The 22669-nt window shown below is 42.4% G+C and overlaps 1 protein-coding gene across 1 annotated transcript in view; it reads left to right on the forward strand.

Annotated features, from left to right (window-relative positions):
- The first annotated feature begins 2772 nt into the window (after positions 1-2772).
- Positions 2773-22669, forward strand: part of FAT3 (FAT atypical cadherin 3) — a 643096-nt gene continuing 623199 nt past the window's right edge. The window contains 1 exon segment of the mRNA XM_042457261.1: positions 2773-2862. The gene's annotated coding sequence lies outside the window, so the exon portion shown is untranslated.

A 22669-nucleotide genomic window follows, 5' to 3' on the forward strand; every position in this document is an offset into this window, starting at 1 on the left:
TCCTTAACAGTGTTCCAAATCTTTGCTATTTTCTGCTAATAGTACAGTGTCATCAATGGATCTTACACTGCTGATGTTCTTTCTCCAATTTTCATGCCTATTAGTTCCCCCTTGTCCCTGTGTACAAGTCTCTCAACAGTTGCATTCAGGATTCCAACCTTTTACTTTTTGCCTACCCTTAACTGTTTGAAGAATTTCATCTGCCATCCAATTAGGCAGTTGCAGATATTGTTTTTGCATTCCATGCTGACACTGTCTCTTGCCTTGGTCTGGACCATTTCTGGATCCTGGTCTACTTGGCATAATAGTACAAATGGTATTTAAATTCTATAGGGATGTTGTTCAGAGAGTATTTTAGCATGGTGATTGATGTACTTTACTTCTTTGGCTTTACTCTAATTTTTAATATTAAAAGTTTAAGGTCTGTGCCACAATCTACTGCCTTGGTTTTTGCAGACAGTAGAGCTTCTCCCTCTTCGGCTTCCAATTATGTAGTCCATTTAATATCTATATTGGTTAGCTGGTGATGTCTACATATACAGTTGTCTGTTTGTTTAGCAATGAACAAATTGTGGGCGTCACCAAATTGTGCTCCCTCTTTGTTTCTTGATCACTAGGCTAGATTCTCCAACAATATTTGGTTCTTCACTGTTTCCCACTTTTGCATTCCTATCACCTCTGATTAACAACATGTCCTGTTTCCCCCTGGACTCCTGCAGAGAATTGTTCATTTTTTTTCTTCTTTTGCCTCTGAAGTTGGAGCATAAACTTTGATTATGGTTATATTTATGTTTTTTCCCTGATGTCTTATTAATATTATTTGGTCAGACTTTGCATTAAATCCCATGACTGGTTTTGCTACATCTCTCCTCAATATTAATGCCACCCCATTAGATTAGATTTTAATTACTAAATAAAACACTATGCAGTTATCTGTTTGAAAATGTGTCATTTATCTCCATGTCAGCTCATTCACCCCCAGAATCACAATGCTTATACAATCCAGAATCATAGAACCATGGGGTTGGAAGAGACCACAAAGGCCATCCAGTCCATGCAGGAACTCTCAATCAAAGCATTCCCGACAGATGGCCATCCAGCCTCTGTTTAAAGACTTCCAGAGAGGGAGACTCCACTACACTCTGAGGGAGTGTGTTCCACTGTTGAACAGCCCTTACTGTCAGGAGGTTCCTCCTAAAGTTGAGGTGGAATCTCTTTTCCTGTAGTTTACATCCATTGTTCCAGGTCCTGTTCTCTGGAACAGCAGAAAATAAGCTTGTCCCCATCTCAGTGTGACATCCCTTCAAGTATTTAAACAGGACTATCATACCACCTCTTAACCTACTCTTCTCCAGACTAAACATCCCCAACTCCCTAAATCGTTCCTCATAGGGCATGGGTTCCAGACCCTTCACCATTTTAGTCGCCCTCCTTTGGACATGCTCCAATTTGTCAACATCTTTTTTTATTTGTGGTGCCCAGAACTGGACACAATATTCCAGGTGGCGCCTGACCAGAGCAGAATAGTGGCACTATTACTTTCCTTGATCTAGACACTATACTTCTATTGATGCAGCCTAAAATCGCATTGGCCTTATTGTTTACCTTCCCCTGATTCATGCTTCTCACATTCCATATTCTTATTATATGTGTTGAGCAGTTTTGGACCTTCCTTTCACCTCTGAGCAGCTGAACATCTTTTTGGTTTGAGTCTAGTTGTGCCATGAGCCACAGGGCTACTTGCACATGCCCTCTGCTCTTCTCCAGGAGCTGGTTGGGTGTCCCCTGCTCTGATGAAGAAGCCAGTGGAGCTTTGAAAGCTTGCAACCTGTAATATGTGCATTTGGGTTTGCCCCATAGGAATATCCCTCTACAACCTCTTGTTCAAATGCAGGCTAGGACTAACACTACCTACCTGCCTGCCTATTTCTTCTGTATGATTTTTAGCCCCTTGGCCTGATGAAGAAGCCAGTGGAGTTTCCAACTTTTGCACCAGGGATGGCCCCATAGTTACAGCCTTCTGCAACCTCTTGATCAAATTCAGAGCTAGAACTAACACTATCTATCTATCTATCCATCTACCTACCTACCTATCCATGTACCTACCTATTTCTCCTGTATGATTTTAACCTCTTGGCCTGATGAAGGAGCCAGTGGAACTTCCAAAGTTTGCAACATGTAATAGGTGTATTTTGGTTGGCCCCATAGGAACATCCCTCTGCGACCTCTTGATCAAATGTAGGGCTAGAACTAACTCTGTCTGTCTGTCTGTCTCTCCTGTACCCCTTGTCCTGATGAAGAAGCCAGTGGAGCTTCGAAAGTTTGCAACTGGGATGATGTGCATTTGGGTTGGCCCCATAGGAACACCCCTCTGTAACCTCTTGGTCGAATGCAGGGCTAGGACTAACACTCTCTCTCTCTCTCTCTCTCTCTCTCTCTTTCTCCTGTACCCCTTGTCCTGATGCAGGAGCCAGTGGAGCTTCCCAACTTTGCGCCGGGGGGCTGCTGTGGCTGTGGGTGGGTCCTTGGAGGGGTGGCGTTGGCTGCTCTCTCTTTCTCTCGCCCTTCTTCCCTGCTGCCAAGGCGGGGGAGCCTCTCCCTCTGCCTCCCGGTAGGCTGCGCTGCGGGTCGGGGCTGGACCCCTTTCCCCTCCCTCCCTCCCTGGGAAGCCCCTTCTCCTTCCTCCTCCTCCTCCTCCTGCTGCTGCCGGCGTTGCTGGCGAGGCTGCCCTTGCACTGCTGCTGACGCCGGGAAGCAGAGGCTGGAAGTGGAGCGGAGTGGTGGCTGCTCTGCTCTGCTCTGCTCCGGAGGGATGGATGGATAGATGGAGCCCCCCAGAATGAAGCGGATGGCAGCCTAAGGGTGCGTGGCATGCAGAGGGTTCCTGCTGGCAGGGCTGGCCCTTTCCCTGGCGAGGGTCCCCTGCTTTGCCTTGGCAGCATTGGAGGGGAGCCAGGGGGCTTGTTCCAGGGACAGAGAGAGAGAGAGAGAGGAAGGGAAAGCAGGGGAAAGTGCCTGGGCCACAATGTTGCCACTTGTTTTCCTTTGGAGAGATACAAAGTTGCCTTCCTTTGGCCAATTCGGAAGCGCTGCCACTTCGGAGGGATGGAGACGCCTTGGGCTTGATGTGGTGGTGGTGGTTGTTTTTGCAACGTGAGGGGGGTGTTTGGGGGTTGTGTGTGTGTGTGAGACAGAGAGAGGGAGATAGAGAGTCCATATATATATATCTGTGTGATATCTGTGTGTATACAGTATCTCCAACTTGCACACGACCAGTGCAAAATCGGTGTCTGTCTCTGAATACGTAAGTTTGTGTGTGTGTGTAACTTGCGCAAAATCAGGTGGAAAGTGGATTGTGTGCGAGTCTATATGTGTGTATATACACGTATGTGTATGTGTCTCCAACTTGCTGGAATCCAATGCAAAATCAGTTTGTCTGTGAACACGTGTGTGTGTGTGTGTGTGTGCACGCAACTTGCACAAAATTGGTGGAAAGTCGATTGTGTGTGTGCATGTGTGTGTGAGAGAGAGTCCATATCTCTCTCTCTGTGTGTATGTGTGTATGTTTACGTCTACAACTTGCACAAAACCAACGCACAATTGGTGTGTGTCTGTCAATACATATGTGGGTGGGTGGGTGGGTGTGCAACTTGCATAAAATCAGTGTAAAGTCGATTTGTGTTGTGCATCTATATGTGTGAGAGAGCGCTCATATATCTTTCTGTGTATATATATGTGTGTGTGTGTGCGTATCTTCAACTTGCACAAAACCAATGCAGAATCAGTGTGTCTGTGAACATGTGTGTGTGTCTGTGCAACCTGCACAAAGTCAGTGGAAAGTTGATTGTGTGTGTGCATGTTTGTGTGTGTGAGAGAGTCCCTATATCTCTCTGTGTGCATATGTGTGTGTATATATATATCTCCAACTTGAACACCAATGCACAATCAGTGTGTGTCTGTGACTACGTGTGTGTGTGTGCAACTTGCACAAAATTAGTGGAAAGTCCATTGTGTGTGCGTGTGTGTGCATCTGTGTCTGAGAGTCCTTATATCTTTGTGTGTATATATGTATGTATCTATATATCTCCAACTAGCACAAAACCAACGCAGAGTTGGTGTATGTCTGTGAATACTGTATATATGTGGGCGGGTAGGTGTGCAACTTGCACGGAATCAGTGGAAAGTCAATTGTGTGCGTGCATCTGTGTGTGTGCGAGAGTCCCTCTCTCTCTCTCTCTGTGTGTATATATATATATATATATACACACACACACACACACATATATGTGTGTATGTGTGGTTGTGTGAGTGTGTGTGTCTCCAACTTGCACAAAACCAAGGCAAAATTGGTGTGTGTCTGTGAATACCTCTATCTGTGTGTGTGTGTGTGTGTGTGTGCAACTTGCACAAAGTCAGTGGAAAGTTGATTGTGTGTGTGGCTCTGTGTGTGAGAGAGAGATTCCATCTCTCTCTGTGTGTGTATGTGCATCTCCATTTTCCACAAAACCAATGCAAAATCGGTGTGTCTGTGAACATATGTGTGTGTGTGTGTGTGCGTGTGTGTGCAACTCGCACAAAGTAAAGTGGAAAGTTGATTGTGTGTGTGTGTGTGTGTGAGAGAGAGAGTCCATATATATCTCCCTGTGCATGTTTGTGTGTGTATATATATCTCCAATTTGCACACAACCAGTGCAGAATTGGAGTGTGTTTGTGAATATATGTGCGTGTGTGTCTGTGTGTGCAACTTGCAAAGTCAGTACAAAGTCGATTGTGTGTGTGCATGTGTGTGAGAGTCGATATATCTCTCTGTGCATATATGTGTGTGCAACTTGCACAAAATCATTGGAAAGTATATTGTGTGTGTGTGTGTGTGTGAATCTCCAACTTGCAGAAATCCAATACAAAATTGTGTCTGTGAACATATGTGTTTGTAACATGCACAAAATTGGTGGAAAGTCGGTTGTGTTGTGCATATGTGTGAGAGAGAGAGTCCGTCTCTCTCTCTCTCTCTGCATATGTGTGTGTTTGTGTCTATGTATCTCCAACATGCACAAACCCAGTGTAAAATTGGTGCGTCTGTGAATATATGTGTGTGCGCGCATGCAACTTGCACAAAATCAATAGAAAGTTTGTGTGTGTGTGTGTGTGAGAGAGAGAGAGAGAGAGTCCATATGTATATATTTGTGTGTGTCCTCAACTTGCACAAATCCAATGCAAAATCGGTGTGTCTGTAAACATGTGCGTGCAACTTACACAAAATCAGTGGAAAGTCAATTGTGTGTGTGCATCTGTGTGTGTGTGAGAGAGAGTATCCATCTCTCTCTGTGGGTGTATGTGTGTGCAACTTCCAGTCAGTGGAAAGTCACGTGTGTGTGTGTGTGTATATATATATATATGTGTGTGTGTGTGTGTGTGTGTATATATGCGTGTGTGTGTGTCTCCAACTTGCACAAATCCAATGTAAAATTGGTGTGTCTGTGTGTGTATATATATATGTGTGTGTGCGCGCGCATGTGTATGTGAAACTTGAAAAAAATTAGTGGAAAATCGATTGTGTGTGTATTTATCTGTACGCAATTGGCACAGAACTGATGCCAAATCGATGAGTATTTGTGGGTGTGTATATATGTGTGTTTATGTGCTCACCTTGCAGGGGACCCATGCAGAATATATGTGTCTGTGAATATGTGTGTGTGTGTGTGTGTTTGCACCTTGCACAAAACGGATGCAAAATCGATTTGTGTGTGCGTATGTGTACGCGTGTGTGTGTGTGTGCAACTTGGATTAAACCGATGCAAAATCGGTGCGTGTGTGTGTGTGTGTGTGTATGCAACTTGCAGAAAATCAATGCAAAATCCATGTGTGTGTTTGTGTGCATATGCGTGTGTGTGTACACTCACACATCATGGATCTTGCATCGGTTGTGCGTAGGTTGCAAAGCCAAGAGTTCTTCCTCCTCGGCCTGCCTCTCGTGTGTGTGTGTGTGTGTGTGTGTGTGTGTGTGTGTGTCCCTGTCCCTCCCCACTTTCCCTTCACTGGAACTGAACCCAGAAGCCTCTCTTTCCCTTTGCTGGTCCCAGCCTTTCAGCCTCTTGGCAAAGCGGAACCCCTGGACTGCCTGCCTTGCCTTCCCTCTCTCTGCCCAGCCCAGCCTCCAAGGCTCCTGATGCTGCTCTTGCTGCTGCTGCTGCTGCTTCTCCTCCGGAGATTGCTCCAAAGGCACTTTTGGAAAGAGATGCTTGAAGGCAAGGAGGGAGGGAGGGAGGGGGCGCCTTGCAACTAGGGATCCCCCCTTGTAAGTTGTCCCCCCCCCTCTTTTTCCCATTAAGACTGGGGTCCACCTGCCTTTCTTGTGGGAGGAGGCTACACTCTCCCTGCAAAAGCAAAGCAAGCATTTAGTGGGTGTGCATGCATGTGGAACAACTCCGGGGTTGGTTTGTGTGTGTGCTTTACACACAGAGATGTATACATTCACACATAGACATAGATATACACACACAGATATAAATGTGAACACATACACACACAACACACAAACTTACACACAGAGATATAAATGTATACACACACAATACATATTAACACACACATATTCACACACCCACATATATACACACATACACACACACACATATTTATACACACATGCAAATACACACGCACACATACACACACACACATATATATATACACACACACGTGTGCGCGCGCGTGTGTGTATGTACGTATATGTGTGTGTGTGTGTATAATTTTGGAAAGTTCATTGATTTATGGATTGCCAAAAAAGTGTGTATGTCTGTGTGTGATGTCTCTATCTATCTATCATCTATCTATCTATCTATCTATCTATCTATCTAATTTTGCAAAGTAGTTTGAGGTGTGCATTGCAAAAAAGGGGGCGTTTGTTGTGTACTTAGTATTTTTTTAAAATTGCAGAGACCTTTAAGGCATGCATTGCCAAGAAGTGGTGTGTATATGTGTGTTTGTTTGTCCTTAATATCTATCTTTCTATCTATCTATTACATTTTGCAAAAGGCTTTGAGTTGTGCATTGCAAAAAAGTCTCTTTGTGTGAATGTGTGGTTAATATATAGAGATATATACAGTAGATATATTTGGAAAGTGATTTAAAGTGTGCATTGCCAAAAAAGTGCGTGTGTGTGTGTGTTTGTGCAAATACCGGAGGCGTATTGTCTTAGAGAAGATGCTACTGGGTTTTGCAAGCCTGGCTTCCCCTGCTGGGACCTGGAAAGAAACTCACATCAGGGGCTGCGTTTTAAATTTTGCATGGTTTTCACAGAGACTTGGAGGAAGCAGAGAGAGGCTGGTGCTTTGAGTCCAGAGGAATCCATTCAAGGAGATTTCCTGGTGGGTTAGAAAGAGGCTTGGACTGTTCATTCATTCATTCATTTCCAATGGAATTGATCCACATTGCAGAAATAAAGTGGTTTGACGCCGCCTTAACTGCCATGGCTCCAGGCTGTGGAACCTGCCACAACAAACTGCAGTCCCCAGAATTCCATAGCCTGGGGCCTTGGCAGTTAAAGCAGCGTCAAACCAGTTTATTTCTGCAGTGTGGATGCAGCCTCCTTCCCTACTGTGTGGACTAGCAGACATAGGTTTTGTTGGGGAAGGGGGCAATTGCAATATTGAACTGGACTGGATTGATTTGCATTCTTCTGGGAAGTCAAGGCTGGAATCAACCCATTGGATTGGGCTCTTGATGGGTAAAGTGAGGCTTCCCTAAATGCCACTGCATTTCCCTCTCTGGTTCTACTGGAATTGCGACTTGCTGGTTGGAAGAGGTCAGAGTTTCCAATTCTATGGCTCCCACTTCCGAAAGAGAGCCAAAAATGCAGAGTGCCCTGACTGGATCACTGAAGAGAACCCCCCGTTTGGCAGAAGAAAGGTTGTCTTCATCCACAGTGCAGAATTAATCCACTTTGATGCCGCTATAACTGCCATGGCTTCATGTGATGAAATTCTGAGATTTGTAGTTTGGTGGAAGATTTAGCCTTCACTGTCGGGGTGCTCTAGTGCCACAAAAACAACACCAAACCTTGCACATTCCAGGATCCCATAGCATTGAGACATGGCAGACAAAGCAGTGTCCGACTGCATTATTTCTGCAGTGCAGACATAGTCAGGATCACATTTCCAGAAAGGCTTTGCAGGGTCCCTCTTGTGCTTGGCTTTGTCCATTTTTCTAGAAATTAAGCCCAAAGAAGTTGGGGAAATGAGTTATGTATACTTGTAGTGGGTGGGTGGTGTGAGCATTGTATTGGGAGGTTGCGAGATCTGAGTTCAGGTTATCACTGAGCCATTATTGACTATTATTATTATTGTTATTATTAAAATATTTGTTCCCATGACACTCCCTGGGCCAATCTCATTCTCTCAGGCTGCTGCCACGCTGCAGAATTAAAGCAATTTCACACCGCTTTAACCACCATGGCACAATCCTGTGAAACCCTGGGAGTTGTAGTTGGTTGTGGCACCAGAGCTCTCTCACAGTGAATTACTGTATTCTGTTCTGGCACCAGAGCTCTCACCAAATTGTAAATCCTAGAATTCCCCAGCATGGAACCGTGACAGTTAAAACAGTGTGAAATTACATTAATTCTGCAGTGCAGATGCACCTACAGGCTGCCCTACCTTGCGGGGTTGTTGTGAGGATTAATGTGGGGAAGGGGAAACACAATCTAGGTTGCCTTGAGCTTGGTGGAAGAAAAGTGAAGTTTGAATGTCTCAGATAAAGAAATGTTGTGTGTGTTGTGAGCCTTCAAGTTGTTTCCAATTCACAGCGGCCCTAAGGTGGACCTATCATAGGGTTTTCTTGTTGAGATTTGTTCAGAGGAGATTTGGTTTTGTCTTTTCCTGAGGCTGAGATAGTGCCCAAGATCAACCAGTGGATTTCATGGCTAAGTCGAGAATTGAACCCTGGTCTCCAGAGTCGTAGTCCAGCCCCCATGCCACAAATACTCGGATATAAGTCCCCTTCCTCCTTGCAGTTGAGATTTATTCATGAGTAGATAAATAGGATGGAGTGTTATGCTGCTGCAACGCTCTAGTCAGAAATAAGCTCCATTAGGTTTACTGGCTCATACTTTTGAGTATATATTTGCAGCCTTTTTTTAAAAGCCAAGTTTCTTGGCAGGAAGGCTGAGATGGGGAAGATTTGGGGTGTATGTGTGTGGGGAATGAAGAAGCACTATCAATTCACTCTCTACTTCGCAGCTTTTGCTTGCATGGGGGCCCAAGAGAAACCTATTTGAATATGAAGCTTCTGCAGTTAATGATTTTAGCAGCTTTTCTCCAGAGGGTTAACCAATTTTTAATTTTTTTTTCTTTTGCAAGTGTCGCTTTCCGCCAAACCAAAGCAGTGGTGTGTGTCTGTGTGTGTATGAGAACTACTTGGATGAATTCTATATTAGAAGTGAGGAGGCAAACTTGAATCAAGAGAATCCAAAATGTACTGTATTTCTAAATTCCCAAATAATATTTGCAAAAAAATACACATTTTGCCAGCTGGAGGGTCTGTCAATGTTGACCTTCAAGAGGGATCCGCTTTGCAAAGGGTGGAGAGGGGTGTGTGTGTGTGGCTTGCATTTGGGAGATCTTTGCAACTTTTCCAGCCCATCCTTGCCCATATTAGTCCCGTAATGGTTTCACCAGAGCATGATCCTAAGATATATAGGACTGCATCCACACTGCTGAAATAGTCCAGTTTCACTGCCCTGACTCAATGGAATTCTGGGATTTGTAGTTTTCCGGACATACAGTACTTAGTCCCCTCTATCAGTTAAAGGTGGATAAGTCTGTCAATTTCAAGTTTCCAAACATCGCTTCATCTTAGACAGCTCTAAATTTGTGCCAAATTTGGAGATTTTTTGGGGGGAGGAGGGGTGTATGTCAAATTTTGTGTCAAAACCTCATTGTAGTTTTTATGTATTGTTTCTGCAGTGTGGAAGCAGCCCAGGACTGCAGCCATGGGGTGCGTGAATCTTCTGCTTTGCAAAGGAAACTATCTCTATAAAGAGGAGTTGGTGTTGTGGAATAAACAGATTTCTTTAATTGCTCATGAAACCTGCCTGGAAATACATACATACACATTTATACAGACACACACTTATACACAAACACCTTGCTTTTTTGGGCCCCTTTTCTTTTTCTGTCCTTCTGTTCCTGGCAGAGTTGTTCCTTTTGTGCCATTAGGTTTTATTGTGTAGAAGACTGGAGGTGTCTGGGGAGCTGTGTGCTTCTCTTCTTCCTGGTCCAATTAAAAGAAATACAAATGCAAAGGAACTTCAAGGCGAAATCAAGCAATAAATAGACAGTGCCCTAGAAGACCTCCGGTTTCCCCTAGTTAAAAAGGAGATCTGCTGGAGGAAACATGTTACTGTACCTTTTTTCTTTGGCAACTCTGCTGGCTGGGCTTTCATTGCAATCAAACAACCCCAGGTTGTGCAACAGCTTTGCTTTCCATCAAATTTTTTCCCCAAACCTGGTTTGTTCTTTGCAGACAGCGAGGTGATGAACTTCCGTAGACGTTTAGCAAATGCTTGTTTCACTTTTTTCTCTGTCTGCCTCCCCTCCCAGATCCCTTTGTGACTGAATGTTCAGGTTGCTGCTGGCAATGGAAGTAACTGTACAGACAGAAATATACAGCACTAGATTTGGAAAGGAAGAGATGCTTAGCAGTCCAGTAAGACCTAGGCGACCCAGGATGTTTACCATATATACTCAACTATTAAGTTGAGAAATTTATGCTCCAAAATTGACCCTAAAATTTTGGGTAGACTTATAGAAGGGTCAGTGCATCAGTAGTGCTTAGAAAGGTCGTAAAACAAGCAAGCCTGATGCCCCAATCACCAATGAACACCAATTCCTTTCCCCTCCAGTCTGTTTTGCAAGCCCTGGCTTCCTATAAAAAAACTCCTCATTTAAATCCACTTGCTTCTCTGGTCTGTTTTGCAAGCCCTCTGGCTTCCTGTAAAAAAAAAAAACCCTCCCCATTTAAATCCACGTGCTTCTCTCTCTGGTCTGTTTTGCAAGCCCTGGCTTCCTATAGAAAAAAAAATCCTCTTCATTTAAAACCATCTCTCCAGTCCCTTGTGCAAAACCTTGCTTCCTATGGAAAAAACTCCTTTTAAAACCACTTGCTTCTGTGTCCAGTCCATTTTGCAAGACCTGGCTTCCTATAGAAACAACTCTCCACTTAAATCCACTTGCTTCCTTTCTCAATCCGATGTTAAAACCTCTCTTCCAGCACCTGGGAATCGGTTGGGAGAGGTCCAGAGAAGGAGAAGGAGTGGGATTTCCCCCTTTCCATCCTTCCTTATAGTCCCCTAAGTTTTACCCTTGACTTATCCACGAGTCATATTGAAATCCAGGATTTTGACCTGAAACCTTCCCTCGTCTTATACATGAGGTCGACTTGTTCATGAGTATATACAGTAATCCCCCCCCCCAAGTGTCTGTCTATTGGTGAAAAATCTTCGAAACAATAGTAAGGAAAGAGAGAATCAAGTGTGATGATGATGATGATGATGATGATGATGATGATGATGATGATGATGATGATGATACAGATACAGTTGTCCTTTCCCGTACACAGAGGGGAAAAACACGGATGCTTAAGCCCCATTCAAGTGAATGGGGCTTGTGCCCGCGGCGGTGCGCAGTGTGCGCTATACCCTTTTCCGGTGTGTGGTGCTGCAACTTCCAGCACGGCTTTCAGTGCATGCTGGAAGCAGCGTAAGTCGCACCCACGTATGACAGGGGCACACTGTAATAGTAATAAATCTTCACAACAGCCTTATAAGGTGGCCAGAGCTAAGCCAGACCAACATGACTTAGATCTGGGGAAACTTTGCAGCTAAGCCAAGATTTGAACTTGAATCTGACTCCAACATCGGCTGCATCTACACTGTGGAAATAATCCAGTTTGACGCTGCTTTAGCTGCCATGGCTCAATGCTATGGCTTTCTGGGAAATGTAGTTTTGTGAGACATTTAGCCTTCTCCTGTGATAGAGTTCTGCTGCCATAGAAATCTACAATGCCCAGAATTCATAACACTGAGCCATGACAGTTAAAGTGGTGTCAGACTGGATTATTTATGCAGTGCGGATGCAACTGATAATGGAGTCTGGTTCAAGTTCAAATCTTGGTTCAGCTGCAAAGTTTCTCCAGAGGACTGAGCCATATTGGTCTGTTTTGGCTGTGCCCGTCTTGCAGGGTTGTTGTGAAGAGTATTTATTTATTTATTCATAGCCTTCTCTCCCCCCCACAATTGTGACAAAAAAGTGGCTTACAAATTAAAAAAAAACCTGATACAATTAAAAACATACAAAATGGACATTACAATAGAATTAAACTAGTATATATCTTTTAAAACAAATAGCAAGTAAAATGGGCACAGTGAATGCTGTTCTTAAATTGGTAAAGGAAGCTCAGATAATGAATGGTTTACAGGAGGGTGCATGGCAACCTTAGCCGGAAAGCATGGAGAAACTCAAAAAGTTTAGGAGCATGCTCCTTTGCTGTCTTTTGAATTTATGTAATCATATCTGAAATTGTGTGATGTTGTATGTCTTCAAGTAGTTTCTAACTTATGGCAACCCTAAGGTGAACCTGTCATGGGGTTTTCTTAACAAGTTTCTTCAGAGAGGGTTTTACCATTGCCATCCTCTGAGAGAGTGTGGCTTGCCTGGTGTTAAGTTGTGGGAAATGTATTGTCCAGAGATCTCATTCTGGGGATCAATTCAGATGACCAAGGCTGCTTCTGTACTGCAGAAATAACCCAGCTTGACACCACTTTAATTGCCATGGCTTAGGGCTGTGGAATTCAGGGAACTGTAGTTTGTCATAGTATCAGAGCTCTCTAACAGAGAAGGCTAAATGTCTCACAAAATCTCAAATCCCAGAATCCCATAGCATTGAGCCATGGCAGTTAAAGTGGTGGCAGACTGGATTATCTCCGCAGTGCAGATGCAGTCTAAATAGAAGATATTCAACCATAATGCTGCTCCTGTAATATGAGGAAGGTGATAAAGTAATGTGGTTAGAGTATGATTAGGGTTTGGGAATCCAGGTTCAAATCTCCATTAAACAGTGATGTTCACTGAGTGAACTTGGGCCACTCCCTTTCTCTCAGCCTAGCCTACCTTACAGCGATGTTCTGAGGAAACAGTGGGGAGGAAGAAAGCCACACTGTCTGCCTGACGATCATTAAAGAAGGGAGGAGGGTGATATAAATTTAACCCATTATCTGATAAATAAACAACTGACATAAAGTGGGTTTTTGTCAGGCTTACAGCCTTGTTGGCAGTGAGAAGATACATGTACAATTGGCCCACCATATCCATTGATTTTTTTATCCACAGATTCAAGCATCCACAGACTGAAAATATTCCCCAAAATATAAATTCCAAAATGCAAACCTGAAGTCACCAGATCATGTCTGATCTTGGAAGCTAAGCATGATAAGGTTTGGATGGTATACCAGAAAGGAACACCAGATGCTGAAGGGTATACATTCAACCCTTAGCATCCCTGTATTCAACTATCTGTGGCTTGAAAATATTCCAAAAATGTATAAATTCCAAAAAGCAAACCTTGATTTTGCCATTTTATATAAGGGACACCATTTTACTGTGCCATTATATAACGGGACTTGAGCATCCACGGATTTTGGAATCCATGGGGGAGTCCTGGGACCAAACTCCAGAGGATACCAAGGGCCCACTGTATAATACACTTTGAATATTCAAAAGAGAGACATCTAAATTCACATCATGATTAAAGTCTGGTGGGATTTGTTTTAATGCAAAATAAAAACAATGGAGACCTCTTTGTTCCACAAACTTTTGCTTTCCTGCAGAAGGTTAAGCCATGCTGTTTCTGTTCTCTCTGTGTGCCTGTCCAGATTATAAAGTAAACAGTGCCTGTTTGTGTTAATTATTTATTGATCCCTTGCTTTAGAATCCCATCTTTTGTCCCAGGGGTGTGGGTTTAGCCTTTTTCTTTTTCTTTTTGGAGAGAAAAAAAGTATCTCAACAGCCCCTGTGAGGTCATTTAGTTAAAAACACATCAAGAGTTGTGGCCTTCCCGTAATCTCTGTGGATGAGGGTAAGATCTGAATCTAGGACTCTTGAGTACAGATTATTCACTGCATCGTAATGGCTCTTTTTTAAAAATGTGAAAATGTGTTAAGACACCTAAATAAGAGTTACTGAATTAGAATGGGTTAGATTTAGGAATAGAAGAGGTGAGTTAGGAACATCCTTTTCATACTTAACTAATTTGTTGGCTTTGCTGTTTGAGGGAAAGCAGCCTTGTCACCAACATTGCATGCTGCCTTTTTCAAAAACATTGTGTATAAAGGTAACATCACTTGATCTGAACAAGATCTGAAGTGCTGACAGCACTACTTCCATGCTGTCTCAGGTCCAAAAGATACTGTGTAAATAATCCAGTTTGAGACCGGTTTAACTGCCCTGGCTCAATACAGTACTAGGGAATTCTAGAAACTGTAGTTTTGCGAGACATTGAGCTTTCTCTGTCAGAGAGCTCTGGTGCCACAATAAACTACAGTTCTCAGTATTTCCTAGCCTGGAGCCAGGGCATTTAAAGCGGTCTCAAAATGGATTATTTCTGCAGTATGTTTTGGACCTCTGTCTAGTAGGAGGTGGGGGTGTAAACTGCTGTCCTAATTCTTGTTGCTGAAGAAGGGTGGGAAATATATTTACTGTTCTCCCTGCATGTGAAATGCAAGATGATTAAAATGTTTTGTCTATCACACAGGACAGAACTCTCACCCATTCCAATTGGAAGCTGGAATTTCCATTTGGAAAGTTGATGTTCTGGATGGTTTTATTGTTTTATTGCTTCAGTACCAAGTTGAGCAGTTAAAACAGCAAGGGTACAAATGAGACATTTCTCACCATCACAGGGTTTTCTTGGCAAAATTTGTTGTGACATGCCCAAGGTCTCCCAGTCTCTTTCTGTGATCAAGCTTGCCAAGGTTTTCTGCACAGAAAACAGTTTTCTACACAGAAAGGCATTAAAAAAAACCAACAGAATATTTCCTCTGTAACACAGTGGGGTATTCAGATACTGGGAGAACACCATGCCCCATTCTTGCTAGCCTATTCTACTCAGCAGGGTTTCCTGGCTGTTGGGAAACCTGTTTTTTTATTTGTGCCTAAAAAAGGAATACTCTTTCTATCTGTAGTCTGCACAGACTGCTTCATAAGAGAAAGACACAGACAAGATTCTTTTAACTTCTACTGTACCAGTCTGAATTATGATTTCTTAAATGGGCTTTTCATAATGGACTGTTCTTGCCTTTTTGAATGGGTATGTATTAAATTGTGGGAAAGTGCCAGAAGTTGGGAATTTCATAGGGCCTAGATGGAGTATTAGGCTACATTTGCACTGTAGAATTAATGCAGTTTGACACTGCTTTAACTACCATGGCTCAGTGCTATGTTATTCTGGGATTTGTAGTTTTGTGAGAGATTTAGCTTTCTGTGTCAGAGACTACAGGTCCCAAGATTCCCTAGCACTGTACCAGGGCAGTTAAAGCGATGCCACAGGGACGTAGCTAGGATTTTAGGAGGGGGGGGGCCAGACTAAAAGGCCCCCCTTTTAAGGGGGGGGGGGGGGGGGGGCCGCCCCCCCACACCTCCTTTTTTTTTTTGGGGGGGGGGGGGGGCCCCGCCCCCAAAAACCCCCCCCCCCCTTGGCTACGTCCCTGGATGCCATACTGGATTAATTCTACAGTGTGGCTGCAGCCAGAGAGGGACACAACCCATAGTTGTTCCTCTGTCCTTGAAAAAAAGAACAGTTTTTTGGGGAAAATACTTTTAGCTCCAAATACCAAGATCCCTAAATGCCACAGCCCAGAGACAAACTGGCCACATTTTTACTCTCCCAGGCTATTTTAGGACATTTTTTTATATATTGCAAAAGAAAGTCATTTGTAAGCTATCTTTCTTCTGAATTCCTGTTGCAAATATATCTTCCAGGCCTAAAATGGACTAGGGAACATGGCCACCCACCTTCCCAGTTTTGGGGAGGGGGTGATTTTTGTAGGTGATAGGTTTTTCTAGTGTCTCAAAAACAGCTTTGGAGGGTGTTTTTTGCTGGGGAGACACCTGCCCTTTTTGTCTTATAGATAGATTGCTATTGTAATAATAATAATATAATAGGTATTTATTTATACCCCACTATCTGAGTGGCTTAGTGCCTTCAAGTCATTTCTGACTTATGGCAAACTCAAGGAAAACCTATCACTGTTCCTTGAGAGCGGGTTTGCCATTGCCATTCTCTGAGGCTGAGAGTGTGCGACTTGCCCAGGGTCATGCGATGGGTTTCATGGCTGAGCAGGGATTTGAACCCTGTTCTCCAGAGTCATAATCCAATGCTCAAACCACTACGCTGCACTGGCTGTATTATTATCCATTTATTAGATTTGCATCCCTTCTTTCTTCCAAACTTTGCCTTGAGTCCCAGTACTGGGTAAAAAAGGGGGGAGATAAATACAGGAAATAAAAATGATAACAGTGCCAGAGTTTTTCTCTGAGTCTTGATTCATGTGGGAGTGAGCAGGTGAGGTGTGTAAAGGGGAAACAGATAAGAGTGTTTGCTACTCTTTCCCCTCCAAGGGAATGTGGTTAGGGTGTGAGCAGCTGAGGTGTGTCTTGAAGTGAAAGCTCTGCCAAAAGCTTCTGTAGGTGTTCAGGTGTGATTTATTCACTAAAATGTGATTTTTTTAAAAACAGTATTCCATTATCAAAGAAGCCATGGCTGCCCAAGAGAGAGAGAGAGAGAGAGAGAGAGAGAGAGAGAGAGAGAAACATTTGAAATAATACAACAATAACAACAAAACAAATCAACAATAAAACAACAAAATGATGATGATGATGATGATGATGATGATGATGATGATGATGTCAGCCCTCCATATCCACAGATTCCTCATCCACGGATTTAACCATCCATGGCTTGATAATATTAAAAAATAACATAAATTCCCCAAAAGAAAACCGTGATTTTGCTGTTTTATATTAAGGGACACAATTTTACTACACCTTGGTATTTAATGGGACTTGAATGTCCATGAATTTTGGTATCCATGGGTGGGGAGGTCTTGGCATCAAACCCCAGTGGATACCAAGGGCCCACAATAATACATTTTTATTTCTTACCCACCTATCCCTATAGCTCGAGGTGGGGGACAACATAAATTAAAATACAATATATAACTGGTCATTAAAAACATAAGTTAAAACACATATTTGAATGTGATGGACAAATTGATGATTTTGATGAAAGAAAACCTGTTTTTCAAAAGACAATTTTTCAAAAAAATTTAGTTGTGGATTTTAAGACTTGAATCTACTTTATTTTAATTTTTATGTTACAAGTGAGATAAAAATGAGTTAGTATTGTTGAGACACTCAAGGTCCTAAACAGGGACGTAGCCAGGATTTTTGGAAGGGGGGGGTCCAGACTAAGTGTCACCATTATAATGAGGCTTGGGTGCGGCGGCGCAGCAGCACACACCATTCATTTTTTCTAATGGAAGGGGGGGGGTCCGGACCCCAAGGAACCCCCCCCCGGCTACGTCCCTGTCCTGAACATTAATTTTCTTAGGCTTGAGAAGTGGGGAGTCAGTTTGTGTTAAGCTATATCTGCACTGGAGAAATCTTCCAGGTTGACACCACTTTAACTGCAATGGCTCCATCCTACATAATCATGGGATTTGTACTTTGGTGAGGCAGGAGCATGCTTTGGCAGAGAAGGCTGGTCTGTGACTGTAATAAAGATTCTACTCTATTAAGGCTAAATGTCTTCCAAAACTCCAATTTCTTTCTCAGTTTTTTGGCATTTGGAGACTGGTTTGAAAAAAATTCAAATTGATTTAAAAAAACACCCTGTGTTTTGTACTGAAAACTGCATTTTAGTGCAATATGCTGTGTTTTGTAAGTTTAAATGTTGTTTCTTGCACAAAATCCAGTGTTCTTGTGCAAATGATTAAAAAAAAAACCCACAACCACAGCCATTTTTCCAAACCTGAATTCAATCTGTGACTACTTCCAGGTTTTGTTTGTTTGTTTCATTTTTTCAACCATCTCTGCAGATCATAGAGAGTCTTGGGGCAGAAAATTGGCCCATCGATCTGTTGTGGTTGCCCACTCTTGGTTTAAAGGAGCAACATCTCTTGATCTCGATTTAAGTGAGCATTAGGCCATAATTCTGCTGTTCACTTGCTCCGCTTTTCTCCAGTACTTATTTACTTGTTCACAGTAAGACTGGTTTTAATAGCAGTACAAGAGTGGAAGTCTTCCATGAATGCTGACAGGCAGAGTACACATTTTAATCCATAGCTGTGAATATATTGCAAGCACTGAACCAGATGGGGGGTAGTTAATCATACTACAACAATAGTTAGCATTTAGGTATTTAAAATATTTGTACCCTCTCTTTTGACATAAGGCCTCAGGGCACCTTACAATATTATTAAAACAACAACAGTAAATCAATGAAATGACACAAATGGATAAAATCAAGGCTCCAAGAGAACTGCAACAGAGGGCATAGCAAAACTTACTTAATTCAAGGAGCTAATTGATGCTACAGTCGGCTCCCTGCATCCATGGGTTTTGCATCCATGGATTCAACCAACCATGCCTTGAAATTTTTTTTTAAATATTCCAAAAAGCACACCTTTTGAGTTGCTTGACATTTTATAATACGGGACACCATTGTATTACACCATTGTATATAATGGGACTTGACCATCCACGGATTTTAGTATCCATGAGAGGCCCTGGAACTAAACTCTAGCTGGTACCAAGGGCCCGTTATATTGAAGACGGAAGCAAATAGAACAGCTGATGACAAAGAAAATAGTGTGATGGAGTAATTAATCTGTCAGACGAGAACTGAGGAAGTCTCAGTTCAAATCTGCATCCAGAGATGATTCTCACAGGTTGACTTTAATCTACTCACTTACTCTGGGCTTAACCTACCTTACTGGGTTGTTGTGAGGATAAAGAGGGAAGGGAAGTCTATAAACTATAAACTGCTTTGAACATTTTGAAGAAAATGTCAGGTGTGTTTATAACAACCCCACAGCACAGGAGTTACAGTGTGTCTTTATTTGCTGTTTTGTTTACTAAGAGTAGTAACACTGAAGTGCAGTTTTGCTAGCATCTGGCTTGACACACTTCCTTCCTTCCTTCAGCCCAAATGCCTTCTATTGATTCAAGTTACATTATCTTGGTTGCCATCAGTATGACCTGACACAACCTCCTTGCAAGATTGCAATAATGCGCAATTACAGGAGAATACTAGGTATTCTCCCAGTACAATGATCTTGGAGGATCCACATAAATTCAACCTAGAAAGTGAGGTAGTTAAAGATTTTCCATCCCTTGAATCAAACAATGATCAGAATGGAGACTGCAGCCAAGAAATAACAAGACTAGGAATGGGAAGGGCAGCTATGAAAGAACTGGATAAGATCCCAAAGTGTAAAGATATACAATTGAGCACCAAAGTTAAAATTGTCCAAGCTTTCGTATTCCCCATCACTATGTATGGATGTGAAAGCTGGACAGTGAAGAAGGTGGATAGAAAAAAAAAACTCATTTGAAATACGGTGCTGGAGAAGAGTGCTGATGATACTGGGGACAGTCAAAGGGACAAAGGGGTTCTTGAAGAGATCAAGCCTGAACTCTCCCTGGAAGTCAAGATACTCAAATTGAGGCTGTTGTACTTTGGCCACATCCCGAGAAGGCACGTTGTAAAAGACAGTAATGCTGGAAAAGGTGGAGGAAAGTAGAAAGAGAAGAAGATCATACAGTAGATGGGTGGACTCAAATCAGGGAGGCTGTGGGCCTGAATCTACAACACATAAGCAGAGCAATGGAAGATAAGGGGTCTTGGAAATGTCTCATCCATGGGGTCACCACAAGTTGGGATTAACTTGAGGCAGTTAACAACAAACTGGGTCTGGATCTATTCTCATCTTGTGGCATCATTCTTCAGCTACTTATCCAGCTGCCATATCTCTCCTTCCCCCCTGCTGCCCCCGAAAATGACCCAAGAGAAGCATTTTTGTTGTGTAGTTGTAGTAATCAGTGCATTATGCTGGAATTGGGAGATTTTGGTTCTGCTGCTGCTCAACCATGGAACTGACTAGTTGAATGTGGGTCAGTCAGTCTCAGCTTGATTTAAATGGCAGAGTTGTCCGAAGGATAAAAGGAAGGGACAGGCTGTGTACATTGCTTGGACCTCATTGGATTAGTAGTGGAATAAAAAATAATATTATAGTACAGGATAGAAATGATAAAATATATCTAAAATACATCCTGCCCTGAATCTATAGATCTCAAGGAAGGATACAATAGAATCATTTAAATTAAATTAAAACTTAAGCACAATTTAAATCATTTGAAACAGTTTAAAATGTACAACCATAAAAGATTATTTACAAGTTAAAAACATATTAACCTCATACATTAAGACAAGTTGGAACAGTTTTAACCCTCTTCATGTACAAATTGGATGAAATAATTACACTGCAGAGGTTTTCATACCATGTTTTAACCTGGCGCTCAGGGGAAGCCAGAATTGGTGCCAGTTGGGCTCTTAAGGGGAGATTATATCACAACTGGGATGTCATAACAGAGAAGACTCTTTCCCAAAGCCCACATTGTGTGTTGTCCCTATTGGTGGGAGACAAAGAAGGACCCCTCCTGCAGACCTCAGTCCTTCAGGTATCAAGGTCCCATGGTATTACAAGCTGAGTATCCCTTATCTGAAATGATTGAGACCAGAAGTTGGGATTTTTTATTTTATTTTGGAATACACTAGTGGCATATAGAGAGATCTTGTAGCACCTTTGAGACTAACTGAAAGAAATATGTTGGCAGCATGATCTTTCCTAGACTTAAGTCTACTTCCTCAGATGCATTTGTTGGAGTGGAAAGCTAGGGACAGACCTATATATGCCATTTGTGTGTGAGAATGTCAATTCAAATACAAAATCCTTTGTGTAGGGAAATGAAGTGACAAGTCCAGTTTTAACTATGGTTGTTGGTGAACAAAGGCAGTGGAAGCTAGCCTGTAGATGAGAAGAATAGATGAGTGTGGAAAACAGAGAACACAAAGGTTTTTGAATTTGAATTGACATTCTTGCATGCTAATGGCATATATAGTTCTGTCTCTGGCTTTCCAATGCACCAAATCCATCTGAGGAAGTAGACTTAAGTCTATTAAAGCTCTTGCTACCAACTTCTTTCTTTCAATTAGTCTCAAAGGTGCTACAATTATTTATTATTTATTTCAAGGATTTATAGCCCGCCTTTATCCCACAGTAAGATTCAAGATATCTCTATACATACTGATTCTACTGAGTAACATGGCCATATATTTGAATTCTACCACTGAGCACTGTATGTACCTGTACAGCTGTCCTTTTGTATTGGCAGAGGTCTTATTCCAGAGCACCCCCAGCAGAGTCTAAAAGATGTGGGACCTTGAGTTCCATTATTGTCAATGGACACACAATGTGCGCATGTGCCATCATTGACAGTAATGGGGTAGGGCTGTCCATGGATGCTGAATTGCAAATAGTCTTCAGAAAGGATGCAAAAACAGCAGAAACAACTTTCTTGTAGTGGGAGTAAGAAACAGCACTAGGCTAGATGGGCAAAAATCTTTGCCTCTTAACAAGGAAAAGGCTTGGGAAGTTTAATTTTTAGGATTGCATCTCCCATAATCCCCCAGTTAGCATAGCCATGCTGGCTGAAGGATTCTGGTAGTCTGCAGTCCAAACACAGTGACTGACCCAGGCCTGGATCCCATCCAGCCTCCAAAGCTTGGAGGAGAACAGATGAGGCCATTTATCTTCCTAACAGCTCTTAGCTGGTTGAATATGAGCAACCTTTTTTCCTGACACTTTTATAATGGTGCTCTTCATGTGAACTTAACTTCATTGTCATTGGTTAACTGTTGTGTTTGTGTCTTCCTGAGTCTGGAAGCAGGCCACCTTGTCTTGTCACTTTGTTGTTCTTTTCCCTTCTGTGTTAGTTTCTGGATAAAATCCAGAGATGTGCAGTGAAAATAGAAAGAATAGAAATAACAAACGAGAGTATGTGCTGGCAAGGGATTTGATAGTGGTGGGGTAAGGCTATAAATATAAATAGTCTAATAACTTTACAGTGATTTAATGTTACATAATTATTTACACACACACACACAAACATTTGTCTTCGGCCCACCACCAACCTGAAATAGGTTTATTTGTTACTGGCCTTTTTCACTATTTCTTTTGAGTAGATTTTCTAAGTTTTGGAAGTGAAGAGGATTTTACTGGGAGGCTAGGGTTGCTTTGCCACTGAGTACATTTTCAAGAATTCACATGATAGCGTCAGAGAAAAGGGGATTGCACCTGACAGAATGATTTATTGGTATCTTGTTAGGTGAGTGAGTGTTGGGTGGGCTGGGCTAGGAGTTCTGTTTATACTGAAAAGTGTTGATGAGAAATTGTGTGTCTTTTAAAAATGTTTATGCTGAAAATATATAATCAAACGTGCTTATACCTGCCCAGCATAAATGGGTTGCAAATAAGTTGTTTGGACCATACTTTTGC

The sequence above is a fragment of the Sceloporus undulatus genome, chromosome 3, assembly GCF_019175285.1.
Source record: "Sceloporus undulatus isolate JIND9_A2432 ecotype Alabama chromosome 3, SceUnd_v1.1, whole genome shotgun sequence".
In the NCBI taxonomy this organism is placed as follows: domain Eukaryota; kingdom Metazoa; phylum Chordata; class Lepidosauria; order Squamata; family Phrynosomatidae; genus Sceloporus; species Sceloporus undulatus.